Consider the following 24,749-nt stretch of genomic DNA (forward strand, 5'->3'; position numbering starts at 1 on the left):
AATATTAGGGAAAACGTGTTTTGCTAAAATGTGTATGTTAGGGGAAATGGCATACAAAAATGTGGCCGTTAGGAGAAATTTGTGCTAAAATGCTGGTGAATTTCCATAAGGCCTTTTATTTTTTTAAAAAATGTGGAGAATTGCATTTAAGATTAGGAAAAACAAGAAACTGAAATTGACAGTGTCTCCCATCTCTACCTATATGCATTTACAAGGGCAAAAGTGCCAATTGATTGCCACAGGATTTACTCCTGTGTAGCCCTCGAACTGTTAGTGTATGAATGTAAAGAAAGTTTAAAGCCATTTGACCAGTGAGTGTTTTGGCCTCCAATACACAAAGGTGTGATGTTACACTAAAAGCAACTCCAGTCCTCATGTAGCAATTTGTCTTTTTAATGAACAATTTTAAATGTCATTTTGGAGTTACACAATGGGGGGGGGGAGTAAACCCATAGAATGAAGCATCATTAATATTCATAGAAACAAGCAGAGTTCACATTTTGCAGTGATTTGGAATTTGACTGATCGCCATACAAAAACTCGTCTCACTTGAAAGTAAAAAAAAGATTTCTTTCAAGTTAAGGATTGATATTTGGCACAGCTCCTCTGGCAGAAAGTGCAGAAAAACTACTTCAAAAGTCTGTGTCATCAGTTTCTACAGAATAAAAAGATCAATCTGTCCCCATTCGTCGAGGTCAGTGATGATGGTCTGAAACAGTAATGTCTGCAAAAGAAAGAATATTCTGTGATGAACAATCAAATAATTTCATGCCCTCAAGTGGAAGAACTCTGCTTTGATAGTTAAATTTGACAAAAATAATAATAAAATAGTGAACTGATGATGTTGGTTTGTTTTCAAGGGTACTTCTAGATGGGAGCAATATCTCATATAAATGGGTCATTCCAATCTGATTTTTTTGTGCTCATGATTGACACACAAGATTCAACACACACAGCTTAAGTCTTAACACACTTCAGAGCTATGGCATAGTCTCCCACCCACATCAACGGAGGGTGGTGGTCCTTGAGATAATGTTTCCATGCTACCAGGCATTTAATTCTTGATTACTATTTTGTTCACGTTTCTATATTCTCATACGCATGACTTTTTTTCAGCTTGAGTTCACCAGAATTCAGTTCCATCACCTCTCAGATGAGCTCCATTGCCATTATAAGAGAACAAGGGAGGTGTTTGTGATGAATTCTGGCACTTCTTTTTCTAGAAAAATAGCACAGCTCATACGAAATCTTCTTGGACAGAGACAAAGAAAATTACATAGCCAGTTTGGGGGCCATTTTACTACCCTGAGCCAAATTCCAGTGTTTCTCAAGGTAGCAAAATATCCCTTGTGCTGTGTCAGGAAGAGGACATTGGAATCTAGTGGTTAACATTGGCTGAGACAAAAAAAAGGCACACCATCAATACACTTCTAGATTTGTTTTTTTGTTTAGGGCATTTTATGTGTATAGAAAGAAAGTCATTCCTTGTATAGGCAAATATGGGAAGGACACAAAATGTGTGCAATGAAACAAAGGGGTGTAACGTTGAAATGGCCTTGCTAATGCTCTGTTCAGCTGTAGATTTTAGTCAAGCATGCACCATTTAGGAAACAGATGACATATCAGTGGGAAACTTAATTTACAACAGTGGCATCAATCAACTCTTTCCCCTGCTAATGAAAAAGCAATTCATCCTGCCTCTGAGCATATGCAAAGTGCCATCCCTGCACCACTGAGGAACACTCAAAGCCTAGCCCCACATTCACTTCAATGGGACGTATTCAACTAACTTGTTCCATCCATGGATTTCCGCTTGCACAATGGAGCGTCTTCTCTGCCTCCATCCCACATGCTCCTTAAATCTGTTCTGGGGGCTCCCCAACCCTCCAGGGCAGATTTGGGGAGAGTGTGGTCCATGCATGGGGAGAGGAGGTGGGAAATCCTGTTGCGTGCAGCTCAAAATCCTAGCTCTGATAGAATGAGTTAATTGGGTATTGCCCAATGGCCAGAGAAACTTCCTTAGAGGATGCCGACCATTAATGCTCCTTCCTTGTGTAATCAGAACTTCATAATGGGGCTGGCTTGTGCAACACAGACCCATGCTGAGTCTGAATTTGAGCTGCACTGTGAATAAAAGCTACTCTCGTAAAACTATACTGATGCTCTGACAATTCAACAGATGCTCGTTTCATCATCAACAAGGCAGGCTTTGTTTCTTTCCAGCAATTTGCATCAGGAGCTCCACTCCCCCTTGCCATTTGGAGCGAACGAAGCACTGCGAGTCCTCTTTGGCTTCCCGTATTTAATTCGAGGACTGGGGCTAATTTATGGCACTCCTTTGAAATATTTTTATATTGGGCCACTCCACTAGGACAACATAAAGCAGAGAGTAATTTATTTCTATGCAGTCGTTACAACAGCAAGTGCCTTGATGGATAGGGCTGAGTACCGTGATGAGATATTTAACGATCACTAACGATCATCATGAATAAAGTCCATTTGAAGCTAAAGCAAACATTGCCATCCACTGCAATCAATGACCCCGGCAATCAGCTCAGTAGTCCAAACGAAGTCAGCAGGAGTCTGGCATGAGATTTCCCAGAATTACAGCCAAGAATCCAGAAGCAATGTTGTCAAGCGTGGAGAGTCCTCCCCTCCCTTTGGCAACTTCACAGATTCGAATTAACAAGCAGTTGATAAGATTTATGGTCCGTTTATTACAGCATCATGTTGCAAGCACAGATACACAGCTCTCCACAAGGAGGGCAGTTGGCTAGTCTAATCCCCGTTCCACAGCATTTTGGGCGCCAGTGGGGAGTTCCTCCCTCCCTCTGACTCCTTTGCTCTCTCATATGTTTTGGCCTCCAAGTCCGTGGTGAGGTGAGGGGTCCCCCACGCTCTCAAGTGATGTCTCAACTAGCTGCCCCCTCCCTTCTGGTTCTGTTGTCATTATCTCATAACTGGGTAACTCCTCCCTAAGCTGTTCAGCTCCTGTCTCTCTCTCTGCTTCTGAACATGCTGTGGACAAGTGGGAGCGACTTACCCCTCCAGTTCTCCATTGAAGAGAAGCTGGTCTGCCATAGAACACATTCCCCAGTCCTCGTCTTCAGATCATTCCCTGACAGATGTTGAGCATGAAGAGAGACCAGGCAAGGGCTTCTTACCCTCTGGTATACACAGGGAAATGACCCGTGACTCCACGTAAACCACTGTTTCTCTGCCTGCAGCACAGTCAAGCAAATATATAGCCATTTTGTTAACTTTTTTGTTCAATCATTTGACAGTTAATAATAATAATCAAAAAAACTCTGCCCCAGATGAAGTTACTTCAGATCATAATATTCTGCAAGAATATATATATATAATTATGTTAATAATCTCAGAGCTGTTGATTTTGCTAAGCAAGGTTTGGGTCAGCTGACTTTCCAGATGTGGAGATTCTCCACATCTCGTATAACTTAGGAAACCATGCTGAAATATCTGTAGGGAAGTTTTCACATCAAAGAGGATGCAAAAAAATGGTTCCAAGGGTTTGCTATTTTTCCCCTCTTGAAACAGAGGCAGCCTATGGTTCTGTCCCCAAGCATGTTCTTCCATTTTAAAGTCAGTAAGAAGGAATTAATAGTTGCCTCCAGTTTTTCTGGATGATGACTTGGGTAAATATTAATGATGGGCAAAGCTCAAGAGAGTTGAGGGCTTGGTTTGGAAGAGTATCCAAAACCTAACTAAAAGAGTGTACCTTCTTTGATGTGGAAATCAGGCTGGAGATCTCAGAACAAGCTACTATGAAATTAATGCTGATTCTTTGCTTGATCCGGATCTGAGTTACCTTGAATGTTGTTTGGAGTGTGAGAGCAAGATGCCTTTGCTGTTGAAAAGTGTTGCCAAGGTGGAGTTTAGCAAATTTTCAAAAGTTATTTTCTTTGTCAGATAATGTTTAGACTTTGTGTTGAAGCCTGAAGAAAATAAAAATCACACTGGTAGCTTTACATGTTTTTTTAATGATAGCTGAATATTTTTCCTGCTCTCTTTCACGCTATGTGTTAGGTCTGGCCCAAGGATATTTAGAAAACAAATGTTTAAAACTACCCAAAAAGCAAAAACTCCAAGCGCTATTCTCTACATTCTTTTTTTCCAACCCCGCATTCACGGCAGTGGTTGGAGAGAGAAAAAACTGTGTAATGTGTTTAAGACTGAGTGCAAGTCAGGGACTTTTTGCACATTATGCACAAGTCTCTGGATTAAAATCTAGGGAGCTGGTGTGGCATAGAATGCTGTGAATCAGAAAGCCACTGGTTTAAATCTCACTTCTGCCATATGCCTACTGGTTGGCCATAAAGAAAACCACTTTCTCTCAGCCTCAGTGTTGCCATTTGCGATTACAATACAGTGGTACCTCGGGTTACAGATGCTTCAGGTTACAGACTCCGCTAACCCAGAAATAGTACCTTGGATTAAGAACTTTACTTCAGGATGAGAACAGAAATCACGCAGTGGTGGCGCAGCGGCAGCAGGAGGCCCCATTAGGTAAAGTGGTACCTCAGGTTAAGAACAGTTTCAGGTTAAGAACAGACCTCCAGAATGAATTAAGTTCTTAACCCGAGGTACCACTGTATTGATACACAGCCTTCTGCTTTGGCTCATCTTCCTTTTTCTCCCCCCCCCCTTTTTTCTCTTTTCTTTTCTTTTATCTTTCCCATAGTTGCTTATGTTCTGTGTCATGTACTTCGATATTTTTTGTAGTTTTTAAAGCCCCCCCCCCCATTACTATTAAGGAATTTTCCTGTGTAATTTTGGTTGTCTATATTTATTTGTACCTGTTTAAAGCAAAAAAAAAAAGTTTTTTAAAAAGTACATCATAGGTATAAGAGCATAAGACAAAACAAAACCAAAAACAAAACAAAAAACAATGGGTTGGTGCCAAACCCTTTCCCATTCACATCTTCCCCATTCCAAATGGCCCCAAACTGTTTTCATCCCCGCTGTGGTGGGTTTCAAAATGAACGTCTGCATTTTGAACACCGTTGGAACGAAGTGTGTGAAAGTTGTTTTAAGGACCAGTTTCGTGTGGGAAGCTGTAGTCAGAGAAAGGGCTAACCACCATTTAGCCAGTGTGGTGTAGTGGTTAAGAGCGGTAGACTTGTAATCTGGGGAACCAGGTTTGCGTCTCCGCTCCTCCACATGCAGCTGCTGGGTGACCTTGGGCTAGTCACACTTCTCTGAAGTCTCCCAGCCTCACTCACCTCACAGAGTGTTTGTTGTGGGGGAGGAAGGGAAAGGAGAATGTTAGCCGCTTTGAGACTCCTGAAGGGGAGTGAAAGGCGGGATATCAAATCCAAACTCCTCCTCCTCTTCTTCTTCTTCTTCTTCTTCTTCTTCTTCTTCTTCTTCTTCATCTATTGTACACTTCCGTCAAGCTCACAACAGATCGTTATTCTTATCAATTATCTCTATCTGCATTCCAAAGGAATCCCTCATCTTGGTATCAGGGAACATTTCTCTATGTGGTATCATTCTAAACATAGCCAGATCTTTCTTGCTGAACCCTTGTCCCCTAAATAACTATTTAAACATTTCCATTCTTCTTCCACCAATTTTTTAGGTTTATCTCTTATTGCAACCCATTGTTTTAAAAGAAGTGGCTTGCTTTTTAAATAAATAAATAAATAAATATTGGCAGACACGTGTGTGCATAACATTTGTTTGCCCACTCTGAGACGCAAAAGTTCCTGTGCTCAGTTCCTCAGCATCTCCTGGTAGAGCTGGGAGGGCCCACTGTAGTGTAGACACTATTGAGCTATATGGACCAACGCCCTGACTCAGGCTGGATCTAGACACATCAAAAAAAGCGTTTCAGGAAAGCGCGTTGTAAACCTCATATTGGCAAATCACATTTGCGAAAGGCGGAACTCTACAGCGCCACCTGGTGTCAACGGTGTTATAATGCATTTAAAACTATTTCTCTACTAATGTAGCTGAGTCCTCAGTAAGAGGCAGCTTCATATTTTCTATTGTTTTTCATGCATATCTCCGAGTTCATTCATATTATCATAGAATTGTAGAGTTGGAAGGGACCCTGAGGATAATCTAGTCCTTGCAACGCAGGAATATGCAGCTGTTCCAAATAGCGATTGAACCTGCAACCTTGGCATTATCAGCATCATACTCTAGGTAAAGGGACCCCTGACCATTAGGTCCTGCCGCAGACGACTCTGGGGTTGCGGCGCTCATCTTACTTTATTGGCCGGGGGAGCCGGCGTACAGCTTCCGGGTCATGTGGCCAGCCTGACTGAGCTGCTTCTGGCGAACCAGAGCCGCGCACGGAAACGCTGTTTACCTTCCCACCAGAGCATTTATCTACTTGAACTTTGACGTGCTTTCGAACTGCTAGGTTGGCAGGAGCAGGGACCGAGCAATGGGAGCTCACCTCGTCGGGGGGATTCGAACCGCCAACCTTCCGATCTACAAGTCCTAGGCTCTGTGGTTTAACTCTAACCAACTCCTTATCCAGGCCAATGCACATCTTAAGCCATTTTCCGGCCATTCCAAACTTTGTTAATATTGGGATGGCTGTTTGTAAGGTAGTTGGTGGGTGGTGGAGGGTGGGGAGAATGAGAATTTCTAAAGGAACATCTTTGCCAAGGTCTGTTGTATGTCATTAAAATGCATTTAACGTAACAGTGCCCTAGGCTCCGTGCTATTCAAGGAATCTCTCTCGCTTTTTGATAGGTGAAAAGAAAAGTGGCCTTGAAGAGCTTAGAAACAATCCGCCTTCCTGCCGAGCTCTTCTCTCAACATCTTAACTTGAAATGGTGCAAATCATTCGTAGGACGGAATGGCAGAGAAAGGCAGGGAGAAGAGTACACAGCGAGGAACTCAGGAGAGGAAAATAGACATGATCAGCAACAGCAGGAACATGGTGTGGTAGGACTAGATCAGGGATGGGGCACTTTCAGCTGTTGGTGAAATCTAACTCCCGTCAGCCCCAGGCAGCATGGCCCAATGGTCAGGGCTGATGGGAGTTGTAGTCCATCGTTCAGCCCGGAAACTGAGGTCCAGCTCTGGTGGTTCCCTCCCTGCGAGAAGTGAAGCTACAGGAAACCAGATGGAGGGCCTTCTCGGTAGTGGCACCCGCCCTGCGGAACGCCCTCCCATCAGATATCAAGGAGATCAGTAACTACACAATTTTTAGGAAACATATGAAGGCATCCCTTTGTAGGGATGTTTTTAATCTTAGATATATGCTTTTATATGTGTTGGAAGCCCATCCCCCGAGTGGCTGGAATAACTCAGTCAGGTGTGTGGGGTACAAATAATAAAATTATTGTTATTTCCTCAGAAGTAAGCCCTCTGAGATTGATGGAGCTTGCTCTGAGGTACATGCATCAAGGATTGCAGCCTTAGCTGGCATTTCAGCTGATTGCAGCTGTATTTTACAGGCAGGGGGGGAAATGCAGTTTGATCCCACGCTAATTATATACCTGCATGATGTTCTTTTAAGAAATGAAATTACGGTAAGTGTTTTAAATATTATGAGGTTTTGAAAAAGCCAGTAATGGAAGGAATAAATGGTTTTGGAAACCATTAAAGCCTTTTGACGAACACTGACAAAAGCAAAGAAATGAAAAGCGACGCTGAGTCCTTGTAGCCTGCTGTTTGTCATTTGAGGTTTTTCTTACTTTCGCACCACCACTCAGCATAATTTAAAGGAACCGGGCCGATTCGATCAACAATTCATGATCGTTTCATTGCACAAGCCCTGGGGAGGAACCTCTTTCTGTTAGAAAGCCTCAGCTTAGTGCTAGGTGTTCCGAATCAATGCAGCTTGCCTAGAATTGTAGAGCTGGAAGGGACCCGGGGGGTCATCTAGTCCAACCCCCTGCCATTATTCCAAATTCTGTATGAAATGAACAGTAGCTAAATGCAGGTGCTTTGCGGGGCATTATTTGAAAAGAACTTTAAAAGTTACTTCATGAAATAAGAGCTGACAGTAAGAGCTGTCAGGAAATCCGCTCGACTTCCTAGTGGGGAGGAGTTGTGGTGGACCACGTGGCCACCCACTCCCCCCAGGGGCAGGGGACGAAGTTCTACATTGGCCCTAGGGATCCCGGCCATGTCAGCATGCAGCCAGCCAATCCGTCGGCTGGTGGGGGCGTGGCCAGGACCATTTAAGTGAGGGCGAAAGCTGGGAGGGCTTCCTCTTGGCTCGCTTCCTGAATCTCCCACCCTCCGTGCCTTTTGCAGGTTTTCATTGGCCTTGCTATGGACCTCGGTTGGTCGCCGTTGGGGGGCCTGGTAGGAATTTTTCCACTTGGCAAAATTGGCGCAGGCCATTTGGTTTTCACCTACCTCGTAGCAATCGTCACAACTTTGTGAGGTTCTGTGGTTAGGCATTGTTTGACCTTTTGATGGGGGAGGGGAGGTGTGGCCATCACCTGCCCCTCCAAGTTTAAGGGTATTCCATTAAAGGAATCTAGAGGCGGGGCTAGGGCCATGACATGACCCCGTCGGGAACACCTGGGGGAGCTCGAGTTTGTCTGCATCGATGGGGCTCCCCCTTCTGGTGGTTTACTGTTATTTGGCGCTGTGGGTTAAACCACAGAGCCTAGGACTTGCCGATCAGAAGGTCGGCGGTTTGAATCCCCGCTACGGGGTGAGCTCCCGTTGCTTGGTCCCTGCTCCTGCCAACCTAGCAGTTCAAAAGCATGTCAAAGTGCAAGTAGATAAATAGGTACCGCTCCGGTGGGAAGGTAAACGGCGTTTCCGTGCACTGCTCTGGTTCGCCAGAAGAAGCATAGTCATGCTGGCCACATGACCCGGAAGCTGTACGCCGGCTCCCTCGGCCAATAAAGCGAGATGAGTGCCGCAACCCCAGAGTCGGTCACGACTGGACCTAATGGTCAGGGGTCCCTTTACCTTTACCTTACTGAGTTGAATAGGATCCAAATTGCAGCAGTCTGATTGGTCCTAGAACAATAGGATTCAGAATGCAGCAGTCTGATTGGTCCTAGAACAATAGGATTCAGAATGCAGCAGTCTGATTGGTTCTAGAACAATAGGATCCAGAATGCAGCAGTCTGATTGGTCCGCAGGAGCCACCTAATCCAACTCCAGGTGGAAATGAATCCGCAACCTGATTGGCCTACAGGAGAATCCCGGAACTAGCCAATCATGTGGGGCCCATTGTGTAAATAATGCATATAAAGCAGACATTTCGGGGGAAATTCCATTCCTCACTACTATGAGCTAAATAAAGAGCATGAAATCCACACTCAACTCCGAGTATATTTCATTTACCCTTACTGGACTTCCTGCACAACGGGCAGGAGTCAGATATAGTTTGGTCCATTCAATGCCTAAGCCAATTACCGCTCACATTCTGTAATCAATAAAGTTAGGCCAAAATTTGCCCAATAACATTAACCTAATATCTGTGTCCTGGTGTGTTTTATTCTTCAACAAGGGGGTGGGGTCTAGACACGCAAGAGACTCCCTTGGGAGGCGTTGGGCTCTCCTTCACTAGAGGTTTTTAAGCAGAGATTGGATGGTCATCTGTCATGGAAGCTTTAGTTGAGATTGCAGGGGTTGGACTAGATGACCCTTGAGGTCCCTTCCAACTCTACAATTCTATAAGAAGAACTTTCATAAAATGAGAACTGCAAAAAGCATTATCACATCCATATTGTAAAAAATGGAGCCGGAGTCAAATTTCACCAAGTTTGATAATTTAAGAAAGTTATAAAAAGAATTCCTAATTTCTGCATTTAGGTTTCAAGCTTGAATTTTGGAGGTGCCACTTTTTGATTGTTTTGTGTTTGGCAGGTGCTTAATAGAGTAGCTATCAATCTCCCAACTGTCAAATAATATGTATATACCATTGCATGTTGTCTGTCTGGGGCTGTCACATACTACCGTATTTTTCGCTCTATAACACGCACCTGACCATAACACGCACATCGTTTTTAGAGGAGGAAAACAAGGGAAAAAATATTCTGAATGAAACGTATATTCATAAACGTATAATGAAAAATATTCTGAATGAAAGTGGACGTATCATTTTTGTGCTTCATGCTGTGGCCACAGACATGTGATCTGATGGTGAATTTGGGGTGACCCAATGCAAAAATCCTGAGAATCCCTGTGGATCCATGCTTTGTAACCATGTTTTTGCACCATTGCAGCCCCAGGCAACAGTGGGTGCGTGATTTTTTGGGGGGGGCAGGCTGTAGCCATGGACATGCTATGTGCTCTGATGGTGAATTTTGGCTGACCCAATGCAAAGATCCTGAGGATCCACGTGGACCCATACTTTTTAACCACGTTTTTGCACCATTGCAGCCCCAGGCAACAGTGGGTGCGTGATTTTTTTTGGGGGGGACAGGCTGTAGCCATGGACATGCTATGTGCTCTGATGGTGAATTTTGGCTGACCCAATGCAAAGATCCTGAGGATCCATGTGGATCCATGCTCTGTAACCACGTTTTTGCACCATTGCAGCCCCAGGCAACAGTAGGTGCGTGATTTTTTTTTGGGGGGGGGACAGGCTGTAGCCATGGACATGCTATGTGCTCTGATGGTGAATTTTGGCTGACCCAATGCAAAGATCCTGAGGATCCATGTGGATCCATGCTTTGTAACCACGTTTTTGCACCATTGCAGCCCCAGGCAACAATGGGTGTGTGATTTTTGGGGGGCAGGCTGTAGCCATGGACATGCTGTGTGCTCTGATGGTGAATTTGGGGTGACCCAATGCAAAGATCCTGAGGATCCATGTGGATCCATGCTTTGTAACCACATTTTAAGTGGGGAGGGAAGGAAAAACACAGAAGGCTAAGAATGCAGGAGAGGGCTATAACGTGAGGAAAGGAAGGCAAAAGTTTCCCCCCACCCACCCACACAAGCCAGCCAGCGTGCTCTCTCTCTCTCCCTCTCCCTCCCACCAGCATGACAGAAGAAAGCATTTTAACTGCATTAAGAACTATTTAGCAGCGAAACCTAAGCTTTGCCATCCCTTAAGAGGTACAGACACTGTAATCTTCCAGATCGCATGAATTTACAGGCAAAACACTGTTTAAGGATTTCATCCTTTTAAATGGAAGAAAGCATATTTGAATGCTGTGTGTCTCCAAAAACAAAAAGTAGGAAGTCAAATCAGAATTTTAAGCCGAACCTGTAATCTCTCTTCCCTTCACAAACATTGTTCCCTCCGGAGCAGGGAGAGGATAGAAGGGAGGACGCTCCTTTCCTTTCCTCTCTTCTTGCCTGGAGGGGAGGGGCTTTCCCTGCTCTTTGTTCCGTTTGAGCAAACACAGTAACGAAACAGAGAGGGTGGGCAGTAAGACCCTGAGGCAGAATGCAGGAAAGCAACAGCTTCCTCTCTCATGGAGCTCCCTTCTCCCTGAAGCGCGGTTTGATTTTTGCCTCATTTTTCGGCTCCAGGGACCACACATTCGCTGCATAACACGCACAGACATTTCCCCTTCCTTTTTAGGAGAAAAAATCTGCGTGTTATAGAGCGAAAAATACGGTAAATATCATTGCATGCCACCTGTTCCACAGTCCAGTGCTAAATATCACTGCAAATCAATGATAAAAGGCTGTCAAGTACTGAAATCAAATGTCACCAGGTGTCAAATACCGATGATTCAGTGACTGCTTGAATATTCAATATATATCGAGTTATATTTGACATTAACACTTGCTGAAGAAATTCTGAAGGTAGTTTTTGAGACCAAATCATTTCTGTAAGATATGGGACAGATCCCCATATCACATGGCAACCCATTAGAATCATGGAATCACAGAGTTGTAGAGTTGGAAGGGATCCCAAGGATCATTTAGTCCAACCCCCTGAAATGCAGAAATACCACCCACAGCTATCCCTGGGTGGGCTTGGACGCAGGCAGCTTGCCACGCAGAACCCGTTATCGCAGGAGGCAATTTAAAGTGGCTTCAACATGGCAACCACATCCTGTGTAAATGCCCTTATTGTAGAAGCCCTCAGGATTGTGTTAAATAACATACTTAATGCACACAGTGAGATCCCTCTGAAATACACATTTTATATGCTTTTAATGGCCTCTGGTCCTTCTGTCAGCTCGGAAGAAGCATCACATTGTGCTACAAATGATATCTTACTTTGTGCAACAGAAATTGAATCCTAAGTGAATTGGTTTGTGATGAGCTTCTTTGGTTTTTACTTGCAGAACTTGTTGCAAAGCAGCACTTGAACTTAAGTTAACACAATCTGATCCTAATTCTCTTGTCTTCTTTTTTTAAGTGCCGATGCAAAGATTACATTGTAAAAATGCATAACTCTCATTTGTGGAATCAGTTGCATAAGAAATAGAACCCATCTTGCCCCACATTTCTTAATCTGCCTTTTCTTAAGTGTAAGAAATAACTCACACATTATGTTTAGCAGTCAGGAGGCATAGCTGTCATCGGGCAACCATCAGACATTCTACAGAGCTGTCTTGTGAACTGTTGCTTGGTAGGGGAGATACAAATATTTTAAATAAATAAAAATACCCAATGTTACAAATTGCTGAGGTTGATATGTAGCTTTATTGATGAGCTGAATGCATTATTTATTCCATTGCTATTATAGCCCCATAAAAATACTCCAGGAGCCTGCAGTGAGAAGCCATTAAATAAAACAGTTTTAATATGTGAGTAGGGAACCTGTGCCTCCCAGATGTTGTTGGACTACAGCCCTTATCACCTTTGGCCATGGGCCATGCTGGTTACAGCTGATGGGAGATAAAACCCAACAATATCTAGAGAGCCACATGTTCCCCACCTTCCTTTTTATAAGATTAGGTCCAGTCGTGGCCGACTCTGCGGTTGCTGTGCTCATCTCGCTTTACTGGCCGAGGGAGCCTGCATACAGCTTCCGAGTCATGTGGCCAGCATGACTAAGTCGCTTCTGGCGAAACCAGAGAAGCACACAGAAATGCCGTTTACCTTCCCGCTGGAGTGGTACCTATTTATCTACTCGCACTTTGACGTGCTTTCGAACTGCTAGGTTGGCAGGAGCAGGGACTGAGCAACGGGAGCTCACCCCGTCGCGGGGATTCGAACCGCCGACCTTCTGATCGGCAAGTCCTAGGCTCTGTGGTTTAACCCACAGCGCCACCCGCGTCCCTTTTTTTATGAGATACTCTTGCACAAAGATATCTAGCTGTTACGCAACACCCTTTGCTCCTGTCGCCAAAATTCAGGTGGAGGCATCCCTGACACAAAAACTGCCCCTACATGCTGTCCTCTGTACTCCTTGTTTCACATTTCTGAACTCCAATTCCAGGTGCATCATTTCCAATGAAGCAAGAAAACTCTACAATTGTACCTTGCTTTTCGAACAACTTAGTTCTCGAACGTTTTGGCTCCCAAACGCCGCAAACCCAGAAGTAACTGTTCCAGTTTGCGAACTACCATATTGTATCTTCTCATATCATGTCATACTTCTGGAACATATCACTTTCGGTCGGTGTCACCCCTAACTTGGGGCGTTGTCCACATTCAGCGTCCCATTTTTGCTTTCTGAAAATCGAAAAGTATGCATTGGATTTCACAGCTAGCCAGACACGCAAATATCAGGGCATTCTAAGAAAATAAAAACGGAGCTCCAGCAACATTTTCCCCAAATCAGCTCTGCCGTTGCCACCACAGGAAGATAAGCCCAGCCATTCATATGAAACTTAGTATAGACGTGAATGACGAAAGAGTTTCCATTTCTTATTTCAGAACCAATGGAAACTGAATAGAATGGTTCCTATTTGACTCGATTTTTCATTCATGGCAAACAAACACCTCCGAATGTAGGACAAACGCCTCGACTGTTGCATCACACTGGAATACACTTGATTTACAACCCGCCTGCCCAATTTGAATCCGTACATGCTGGCTCAGTAGGTGCTTGATAAACTTCCTGTTTTTCATCTCTGCCTTGAATGGTAGAAATCCAAGTGTTTTCAAGCACCTGGTCGGCTACGCTCCATGGCTGTAAAGTCACAAGTTGTTCAGGAGCAGATTACAGTCTTTAAATTACAGTCTTTATATAAAGTTTCGCCAAACCCCTGCTCCCCTGCACTAGCTTACCAGCAGGACATTTTCCATCTCTTCTTTCCATTCATTTATACCTGTAAAGTGTGCGTGCAAAAACTGTGAATATCATGACTTGGTATTCTGATTTGAATCAACATGCTGCAAGAAAAGAGGCACAAAAACAAAGGGTTTGATAGAATGATTTTTAAGGGAGTTTTTAAATGATATTTGTTGTTAAACATTTTGCTGCCCTGGGCTCCTTGGGAAGGAAAGGCAAGTTATAAATTATTACTATTATTGATTGAATTTGTATACTGCCCCTATACCTGCAGGTCTCAGGGCGGTTGCAACGTAAAATCGCAATATTAAAAGCACACAATACATAATAAAAAACAAAACAACCCAATAGCGCCCCCCTAACCCATGTTAAAAAGGCATTGGGTGAATTGAAACCATCATCATCATCCAGCTTTCACGGGGCAGATTATAAATTTTAAATAATAATAATAATACAGCTTTCACATTTCAAGTATTGGAACTATTAAAATAGAAAAGACACATCCCTCAATTTGTTTTTCTTTATAGCCTTTTAAAAAATGTATTTTCTCTCTTGCGTGTCCCCCCCCCCCCCCCGCTATTTTCAGAGAAGGAAGAACTAAAGGGCAAATTGCTCCAAAAACAATTATAACTGAAGCATCGTCAGCCTGTAAACCTACTTCAGCCTCTAACAAGACCAAGATGCTCTCTCACCTCCATCATGGGGAGAAACGTTCTTCATGCACCATTAGATGAGCAAGAAGCACTCAGAGCAGTTAATGAGGCACAGGTATTCTAAACTTAGAACAGGCAACTGATTATAAGCATAGGCATTGACAGTAAACAAAGAAAAGCGGAGGTCAACTGATGTTCAGAGACGAAGCTAAACATCACAGTACAAGCCTAACCACGTCTACTAAGAAGTAAGTCTTGTTGACTTTAATGGGGCTTACTCCAATTAAGTGGTGCCTGGGTTGCAGACTCGGACTGGTTTAAAGGAATACTCACAGGTAGGTAGCCGTGTTGGTCTGCCATAGTCAAAACAAAATACAGTGGCACCTCAGGTTACATACGCTTCAGGTTACATACGCTTCAGGTTACAGATTCCACCAACCCAGAAATAGTGCTTCAGGTTAAGAACTTTGCTTCAGGATGAGAACAGAAATCATGCTCCGGCGGCACAGCAGCAGCAGGAGGCCCCATTAGCTAAAGTGGTGCTTCAGGTTAAGAACAGTTTCAAGTTAAGTACAGACCTCCGAAACGAATTAAGTACTTAACCCGAGGTACCACTGTAAAAAAATTCCTTCCAGTAGCACCTTAGAGACCAACTAAGTTTGTTGGTCTCTAAGGTGCTACTGGAAGGAATTTTTTATTTTGGTTAAAGGAATCTTAGTGAACCGATGAGGCAATTGACTCTGCAGAATTTTGCGTATTGGTAAAAAATGATTTGGAAGAAAACACATCACCATTATTAATATTATTATTATTATTATTTTAAAGAAATAATCTGAATTGTTTCTCCAAACAGACAATAATAAAAAAGAAGAAAATATAATTCCTTGGAAACAAAAACTAATGTACACTGAAACTAATAAGGTAACAATGTGCTCCTCCTGTTTATTGCAGATTTGCCTTGATTTGCTTGCAACACTCTTATGAGGAGGTTAGACAATGTCCAGTTTTATGGAGCATTCACTCGGATTTGCTTGCTCTCACAAACATGTGACAATGAGCATTCATCCTGAGTTCATTGTGATTTGCTTACATGGTGGTTATATGTACATTTACCTGTCACTTTTCTAACCACAAAAAGTCAGTCTGGGTTGTTGTTGCTTTTTGTGGATTTGTTGCATCAGAGTGCTTTAATCCACTTTAATTGCACAAACCTATGCAACTGAATCCCTCCTGCAAAATATGGGCAGTCTGGAGGCAAGCAATATGAAAATTGTTGAACAAATTCCAGCAGCATAAACTTAACATGGAAGGGAACCAGCAAAATATACACTGCTGGGGGGGATTTTTCACCAACCATTTGAAGTAGTGTGATGATACTTCAGTGTAGTGAGAGATCAGTGGGACAACTCTCTGTTTCACTTCTCACTAGAGAGAATGCAACTACCAGTATAGGAAGAAGAATTTCATTTTCTAGATGTTAGCTTATACCACAAGGCATATCTTTTAACACAAACAATGGGCAAGTTCCTTCTTCTATTAATATCACAGCATAGTAATTTTAGAGGTGATTGCATGAACACCCTTCCCAGGATAACTAGCTTTTAAGTACATAAAAGGAAAGGACCTATACCACCTGCAATTTTTGCAACGAGAGTGGCATAGTGTATCTTGTCTGATCAATTACAATTCAACCCATATGCTAGAAAAAACTTTATGGGGTAATCCAGATTTGAGGATAGGGAGGCAGCTTTTTGTAGAAGGAATGATTGTGGGGTATATGCATTAGATCAGCTCATAGTTCCAGATTTTATTTTATTTTTTTTTTGCCATTTTCCATATTGTTGTTTAAATATCATTTACCGGCGAGTGCTGAATGGCAATACTGTCAATGACAACGCTTATTACAATGTCTGTTTATGGAACAGCTGCTTTGAGTGCTTCAGTATCTCCTGAATTATTTAAGTGAATTATTGGATATCCTAATAAAGCTGAAACCATGACTGCTGCTTATTCAGAGAGTTCTGGAACAGGGAATTAGACTGTGCTGTACAACCTAAACAATGGGAAATTGTTTTGGAATCTACACAGAACATTAGAGTTGAAATGTGGGGTGGGTATTGTTTTGTTTGTTTGTACGTTAAATATTTTTGTGTTTTTATACTGTAAACTGACCTGTGATCCATGGATGAAAGGTGGTATATAAATTAAATGGATGGATGAGATACTGATCCACCAGTCTCAATTTGAGTCCACAATGTTTGTACTGGAAGGCACTGTCTAATAATTATATGATGAAGGTCTAATGCTAAAAAGGCCTCATTGAGGCATATGATGTATCTGGAGATATATTCATCCTAGCCCGAAATCGTTACCCATATGAATTGTGTACTAGCAAAATCTTCAGTATTGCCAGATGTTCATGTCCTTTTGAACTATATTTCTACAGTGTGGGAAATAATAGCAGCACAACAAAAGTGGATGTTAGAATCCCTTATGGTTGACAAGAGACTTGCACTTTGAGCCTAGAAGAATCAATACCCACCATCCATTATGCAATGGTCTGAGGACCTTACCACCCTTGCTGCATTTGAACATATATATTTTTAATAAATACCAATTCTGTGTGGATACCTGTTTGGACATCTAGGGGGCTTATATTGATTTATATGTTTAATTTTAGAAGGAAAAGCTTGTGGCTATTACAGTCTCAAATGAACTCATAGTGTGTATTGTTATTGTCGGGTGTGTGTCATCCCTCCAACTTTTTTTAAAAAATCTATCTTTGTTATTTGTTGTTTCTTTGTTAAATTTGACACGTTTTCAAAAAAGGCCAGGTCTTCGCCAACCACCTGAATCAGTGTAGCGATGGGGCATGATGGAACTCGCTCAGCAACACATTTTGGCATGAGGGAAATGGCTGTTTACAACCCATATAATAACCTTGGATGTAAATAGACTACCTGACTGCTAAGAAGCAAAGTTGCTTTCACCTTCCAGTGTTTCGTGCAATGAGTGCAAAAGCACAGGTATAACTCACAACCACTAGGGCATTGTAAAACATCCCACTATATAACCTTTAAACATTTTCTTATTAAGATTTAATGCAATAATTTGAAAAATATCAAAGCCTCTGTTCTTCTGCATTAAGTCCTGTCTCCGTTGGCCTCCTCACCACAACAATATCTGCTGAAGTTAGATAATTCTGATGCAGCCTAGTTGTTCTCGTAGAACTTAGGGGTCACAACTGCATGTCACAAGGTGCCACGGTTGCTGGCTTAGCGTGTTTGATTTGGAAAAAGCAGCATGTTGGTGTTCACTGCCCAGTCACCCCCACTTCATTCTTTCCCTGGTGTGATGGGGAGAAACAAACCAGGACGTCTTGGCTTCTCACGGCATCTGAATGTCGGATCCTGGTGTCTTCCTCCCAAATTAGTAAGTGATCCTGGATTGTACGGAGAAACAACCACGATCCTGGATTTATATGTCATAGAAAGTTTAACCGGCTTTCCTGTTCACGTACCATCCAACATTCCTCAGAAGAAAATAGTGACATTTCTCACTCCCAACCCCCATTTTTTGTCATCTCGCCTGCCCACAGAGCATTCCTATCAGAAGAAGGCGATTGCCACCCCTGTTTACTCCAACAGGACACAACACACACCAGTGGCGTAGCGTGGGGGGTGCAGGGGGGGCCAGCCGCACCGGGCGTAACATCTGGGGGTTAGGGTTAGGGGGCGCAAATCCACGGGTTAGGGGGCGCAAATCCACGGGTTAGGGGGCGCAAATCCACGGGTTAGGGGGCGCAAATTACTTGCCTTGCCCCGGGTGCTGACAACCCACGCTACGCCACTGACACACACACTGTCCGCCATCCTGAGAAAACAACTTAATCCCGATTTTATTTTATTTTATTATTTGGTAGATGTACAAAAAGGAAAACATAGACCAATAAATAGATTTTAGAAAGGAGCAAGATTAGACATGAGTGCACGAAGCACTTTTTTTAAATCAAGATGCATCATACTCTGCTCCCCCTTTCTTCTTGCCCAGGGCGGCCCTGCCCTCTGTCTGCCCCTTAAAGCTGGCATGTCAAGCCTTGCTGGGAGCAGGCTCTCCTCCTCCTTGCCCATGCTCCTGAAGCTGCTACAAGGTGCCCAAGGGAAGAGGCCAGCAGTAAAAGGTAAAGCTAAAGGACCCCTGGATGGTTAAGTTCAGTCAAAGGCGACTATGGGGTTGTGGCACTCATCTTGCTTTCAGGCCGAGGGAGCCAGCGTTTGTCCACAGAGAGCTTGCCGGGTCATGTGGCCAGCATGACTAAACCACTTTCGGTGCATTGGAACACCGTGGCGGAAACCAGAGCGCATGGAAACATTGTTTACCTTCCCGCTGCAGTGTTATCTGTTTATCTACTTGCACTGGTGTGCTTTCGAACTGCTAGGTTGGCAGGAGATGGGACCAAACAATGGGAGCTCACCTCGTCGCAGGGATTCGAACTGCCAATCTTCTGATCGGCATGGGGCTATGGAGAGGCAACAGGATGCTCAGGACAAGCGCCAGCTCATCCTCTTCCCTAAGCTCTCCGACAGTGGTGCTGGTGGAGGAAATAGGGACATTCCAGGATCGAATCAGAAGCCAAGATGGCTTTCATGATTCTGGGACTGTCCCTGGAATATAGGGACACTTGGAGGGTATGTATTCACACTAGGCAAAGTGAAAACAGGCAGCCTGCATGAGCACAATGCTCATTCTCAATAAAACATGATATGCCATTACCTCTGGTTTATCCTGATGTATAAACAATGTCAATCTGTACAGACCTAGGAAAAAAATAAGCTTTAGATTTTCTAAATCTGCACTGACTTATACTCAGTCAGACCACTGGTACATCTGACTCAGTATTGTCTACCTTTGGTCTTCCAGATGTTGCTGAACTACATCTCCCATCAGCCCCAGCAAACATGGCCAAAGGTCCTCCCCACATCTGGTCTAAACTGACTGGCAGTGACTCTCTACTTGGAGATGCAGAGGATTATACCTGGGACCTCCTGCATGCAAAGCAGATGTTCTACCACCAAGTTAACACCCTTTTCCATTCAAGAGGATGGAATGGAGCAAGTGACCAATGTGGGAGGAGGGAACACCCAGAAAAAAGGAACCATACGACAAAGTGTGATCTGGAGTCCTGTAGTTGCAGACACAGCCTCCCCTCCTTGATACAGTGGTACCTCGGGTTACATACACTTCAGGTTACAGACTCCGCTAACCCAGAAATAGTACCTGGGGTTAAGAACTTTGCTTCAGGATGAGAACAGAGATCGTGCAGTGGCGGTGCAGCGGCAGCAGGAGGCCCCATTAGCTAAAGTGGTGTTTCAGGTTAAGAACAGTTTCAGGTTAAGAACAGGCCTCCAGAACAAATTAACTTCTTAACCCGAGGTACCACTGTATTGTTGTATGCACAGCTAAAGAAATGCTGGATCGAGGTTGATGTTATTTTGAAGTTAAAAGGCCATGTTGAAATAGCAGGAAATACTAGAATTTGCCTACTTTCTGGCCTTTAAAAAATGCCCATTCCCTAACATGACAACATGAAACAAGATAAATATAGCCAAATCTCTGCTACTCCATGGAACTTCAGGGCCCTTTGGAATGATGTGATTCAGGATGAATCACATAACATTATTTCATACATTTAATAGGTTGAACTCTAAAAATAGGTTAAAGATTCTGCAATTGAAGTTTGTTTTTCTCTGAACACTCGGCTGCAGTTTGGTCTAGTTTTCCCCCAAATATTAGCAAGCAGGCAAGCTGGGCAACACAGAATCTCATCTAGGATAGCTGTGGGATCATCCTTCCACACTACCATCACGGAGGTCTGTAAAGAGCTTGTGGTTCCACCTTCAAATTTTGGCACTTGGCTAAGGTATGCCTCAAGACGACCTCTTCACACACCATGTAAAATGACTGAGTTGTTTGCCACACTGCACCAGTATTAAACTGGTGTTTCCTTCAAGAAATCTAAAGCACAAAAGGCAAATACGTGAAATATGCTGTAGAGCTGTCCGCAGAGAACTCTTGCTCATCTGGGCTGCCTGACGAACCTCCTGGTGTACCAAGCCCCATCTTCAGAATGTATTTAAGCAGTATCATGCCGCTTTAAACTGTCATGGCTTCCCCTCCCAAAGAATTCTGGGAACAGTAGTTAAGGGTGCTTAGAGTTCCTAAGACTACCCTATTCCCAGAGATGAATTTAGGAGAATTTGTTTTTTTAATAAAATATTTATTAAAGTTTCACAAATTATACAGACAAACACAACAATACAAACAAACACAAACAAAAAAAAAGAACAAGTATAATTTCAAACCCTTATTTTCTTATAACTTACTTCTCCGACCTCCTCATACCTCCCCTTTCTGCATTCCAATTTCAAATTTTAATTCAGCAAATCCTCACCCTTAAATTTATCTAATTTTTAACCTTTCTTTTCTTTTAACTTAATCCTTACAACTGTAATCCACTTAATTTCTAAACCAGCATCATTCTATGAATTTAGGAGAATTTGACCCGTTTGGTTGCACAGGCATGGAGCCTTTGGGGCGGGGGCACCAGGGGGTGCTGCAGCTATGATATAGAATGGAAGGTGAGAGGCAGGGAGAGCCAAACTTTGGTGTTTCACAGGGTGTCACTGAAATTAGACACCCCAGGTTCTGCCACTGCTATTCCCCTCTTCTAGCTACAATTCCCAGAATAGTTGGACAGCCCATGCCTCTTCCCAGGGAATTGGGAACTGTAGCTCTGTGAGGGGATTAAGGATTGATCACCTAGGAACTCTCAGCACGCTTAACAAACTACAGTTCCCAGGATTTTTGTAGTGGGGCAATGGCTGTTTAAAGTGGTATGTTGTTGCTTTACAGGGGGCCTGTGACAAATATGTGCCTTTGACAAATTATGCACACAGAAACACTGCAAGAAGCACTCATGGAACCACGGCAAACACAACTGCCATGTCAAATGGCCTACACAATTTCAGAATCACTACTCTGACGACACCACAGAAAGTAGTCATGGATTATGTCTGTGTTCTCTATATAATTGCTACATTTTCAAATACAGGATTTAAGTGGGCACCTAGCATTCTTTGAAGTTTGCTGCCCATGTCTTCATCATTATTCTATTCCGCCCCCCCCCCTCCCGGCAAGCTTTGTGTCGCTATTTATCAATATTTACTGGTTGTTCCAGCCAATCAGTTTCCCTACCCACCTCTGTGCACAAAGGTATTATGTTCATTTTTACATCAAGATCACTTTTCAAAGCAACAACTGCAAGCTTGATAGTTTAATGATACTTTGTTCAAGAACTGGACACAATGCTTAAAAAAACCATATAACTGGGATATAGTGACAGCTGCTCTGATCCTCAGAGAATATCCTAAGTCACTGCTTTGAAGTTTGTTCTACATGTCAGCACCACCAAGCTCACTCACAATGGATAAAACACTGATAAGCACTAGAATTGCAGCAACCCAGAGAGATATATGTTGTAGGAAACAGAAGTGCTGAAATCTTTGTTGCCATGACAACAAACCCCTAATTCCATTTCCAAGGGGAAGCTATTTCCTAAATGGGGAGGGGGGAACGACTCTGCTTCTCTAAGCAAAAATAGCATGTACACATTTTGGGGGATCAATGGATCTGAGAAACAGAGGGAAAGGGGAGCCATCTATAGGCAATTTTGCCGAAAAACAAAGAGCAGTGTTATTTTTATTATTATTATTTTTTAAGAAACAAATTACTTGCTGTTATGCAAACATCCCATGTATGACTGAAGCAGAGAATCGTTTCAAGTGTGCCCAGGGGCTGCATTTCAAGAAATGTATTCAGTTCACCAAAACTTGTTCATTATAAAACCTCAGATAGATCACCGAAGAGCCAATTAGAGGAAGCACTGAAAATATTCTCTTTCTCCTCACCCCAAACTGCCGTTTTCAGAGGATCATTTCAATAGATGAAACTGTCATAAGGGCGGGGGGGGTGGATTGCTGTCGTTGTGGATCTGTTCTTTTCCCAAAACCTCTAAGAAAAGTCCAGTCCATGCTGGTTTCTACCAGTTCACAGCGATAGGACTGTGAATGCAGCGTTTTGCACCTTCCCACTCCTGGCACAGGGAGGGAGGTGTCTGTATTTTTTCAGGGACACTTCATTTCTGACTGTACTGGATGGACTGCCAAAACATGAGCTGACTAATCTACCCTTAGCGCTCTCAGTCCAAAGCGATGAAACCTCGCCTGGGTTGTGTCAGCAGCGTTAACAATTGGGAAAATGACAAGCTCAAGTGTGCAGAGGCCGTTATGTGTTTATTTTGAAGAAGGAGAGGAGCAGAAATGCCAGCTGATGCCAGAGCCTGCAGCACAATCTCCATCCCTCACCCCCATTCTCCCACAAGCATAGAAAAGGGTTCCCCATGCAACTGGGAGCCCTGGGAGGAGGAAGCAAACTCCCTGCAACTGCCTCTTCACTGGCCAATAGCATACCCTCCAACATTTCTCCGATGAAAATAGGGACGTCCTAAGGAAAAGCGGGACATTCCTGGATCAAATGAGAAACCGGGATGGCTTCTGTAAATTCAGGACTGTCCCTGGGAAATAGGGACACTTGTAGGTTCTACAATGGATGGAGCCAGACTAGTTTTGATGTGATGATCTTCTCATGTGGCAGGAGGTACTAACTCCCAGTGGCTCCTAACTTGTGGAAGAAAGCAAAGTGTACCCCACTTCATCTCCACAGTCCCAGTTCAGAGACAAAAACAGAGTTCAGGGTAAGGAGAGAGAACGGAAATAAAGTTATTCCAAATTTAAAAGCACCCCGTGGAAGTGCAAGAGGAGTGGTTTTGTAAAAACAGAAATTATTTCTGCTAGAATCCCATCCCCCCCCTGAAAGGCATCTTAATTTAGCTGATATGTGCCCCCTCAACCTCCCCCCACCACTCATTCTCAGCCTTGTCTTATCCTCAGTTCTTGTTTCCAAAGTCTCCTGACCCAAACTTTCAAAAAATTCCCAAGCAGCAGTTTGAGAAAGTTGCAGAGGGTAAACACGAGACTACCCACAATGCTTCAATCCAACTGATGTGCCCTTTTCATTCCTACTTCAGCCCATGTATGTTTCCACCTCTCTGTTGCTTTGCCCTTTTGCTCATTGGTGCCAATCAGACAAGTCCCAGAGTTGCTCATGTTGTGCGATAAATATATCTTTCCGAGCACCTTGCTAATTCCATTGGGCTTTTTGACACCTGAAAGGAACCTCCACGAGCCATGATTTGAAGGTACTCTGGCTAATTACAAGGAGTGAAATGTGAAACACAAATACCAGGGAAACTGTAATTTGAGGACAGAGCTGTTGTGAGTAGGCAAGCACGATGATAAAGTGTGGCACTGAGGACATCTACTGACAGCTGGAGAGAATTATTTCTTCAGTAAATAGGACTCTGGCGAGAGAAGAAAGAGCAAGTCCTTTTCCTTTGGTCATTAGCTTTAGTTAAATCTCTGATAAGGGTCTTAAGTTTACAAACTGAACTCCATTGCTAAATTTGCCATTTGGCCAATCATTTTGCAGTTCAGGGCACTAATCTTTTATTATACTCATTTGTTCGTTTCCCCTTTAGAGAACATAAGAAGAACACAGCTGGATTCGCCCTCAAGGCCTGTCTAGCCCAGCAGCTGTTCTCACAGCAGCCAACAAGATGCCTTTAGTAAGCCTGCAAGTGAAATCTAAGTGCAACAGACAGAGTGAGGATGCACATTCAACTGCCTAAAGGTGCCCGGGTCACACAGGAGATTGCAGTCACTGAGATAAGGAATGAAGAGTCGCTCCATTGCCTGGAGAGGCCACTTCCTGTTTTACACAGATAAGCTGTTTTCAATGAAGACCAGTAACGGAAGCACACAGCTATACAGTGGTACCTCGGGTTAAATACGCTTCAGGTTACAGACTCGGCTAAC

The 24,749-nt window shown here is 43.4% G+C and overlaps 1 long non-coding RNA gene across 1 annotated transcript; it reads right to left on the reverse strand.

Annotated features, from left to right (window-relative positions):
* Positions 1-3,839: 3,839 nt before the first annotated feature.
* LOC308597009 lies at positions 3,840-22,893 on the reverse strand. The gene is made up of 3 exons (XR_014012794.1): positions 22,725-22,893; positions 14,101-14,205; positions 3,840-3,956 (listed from the first exon to the last, which is right to left on the reverse strand). It is a non-coding gene; the product is annotated as an uncharacterized lncRNA (long non-coding RNA).
* Between the last annotated feature and the right edge of the window lie 1,856 nt (positions 22,894-24,749).

Source organism: Podarcis bocagei, assembly GCF_964188305.1.
Source record: "Podarcis bocagei genome assembly, chromosome: 11".
Lineage (NCBI taxonomy): Eukaryota > Metazoa > Chordata > Lepidosauria > Squamata > Lacertidae > Podarcis > Podarcis bocagei.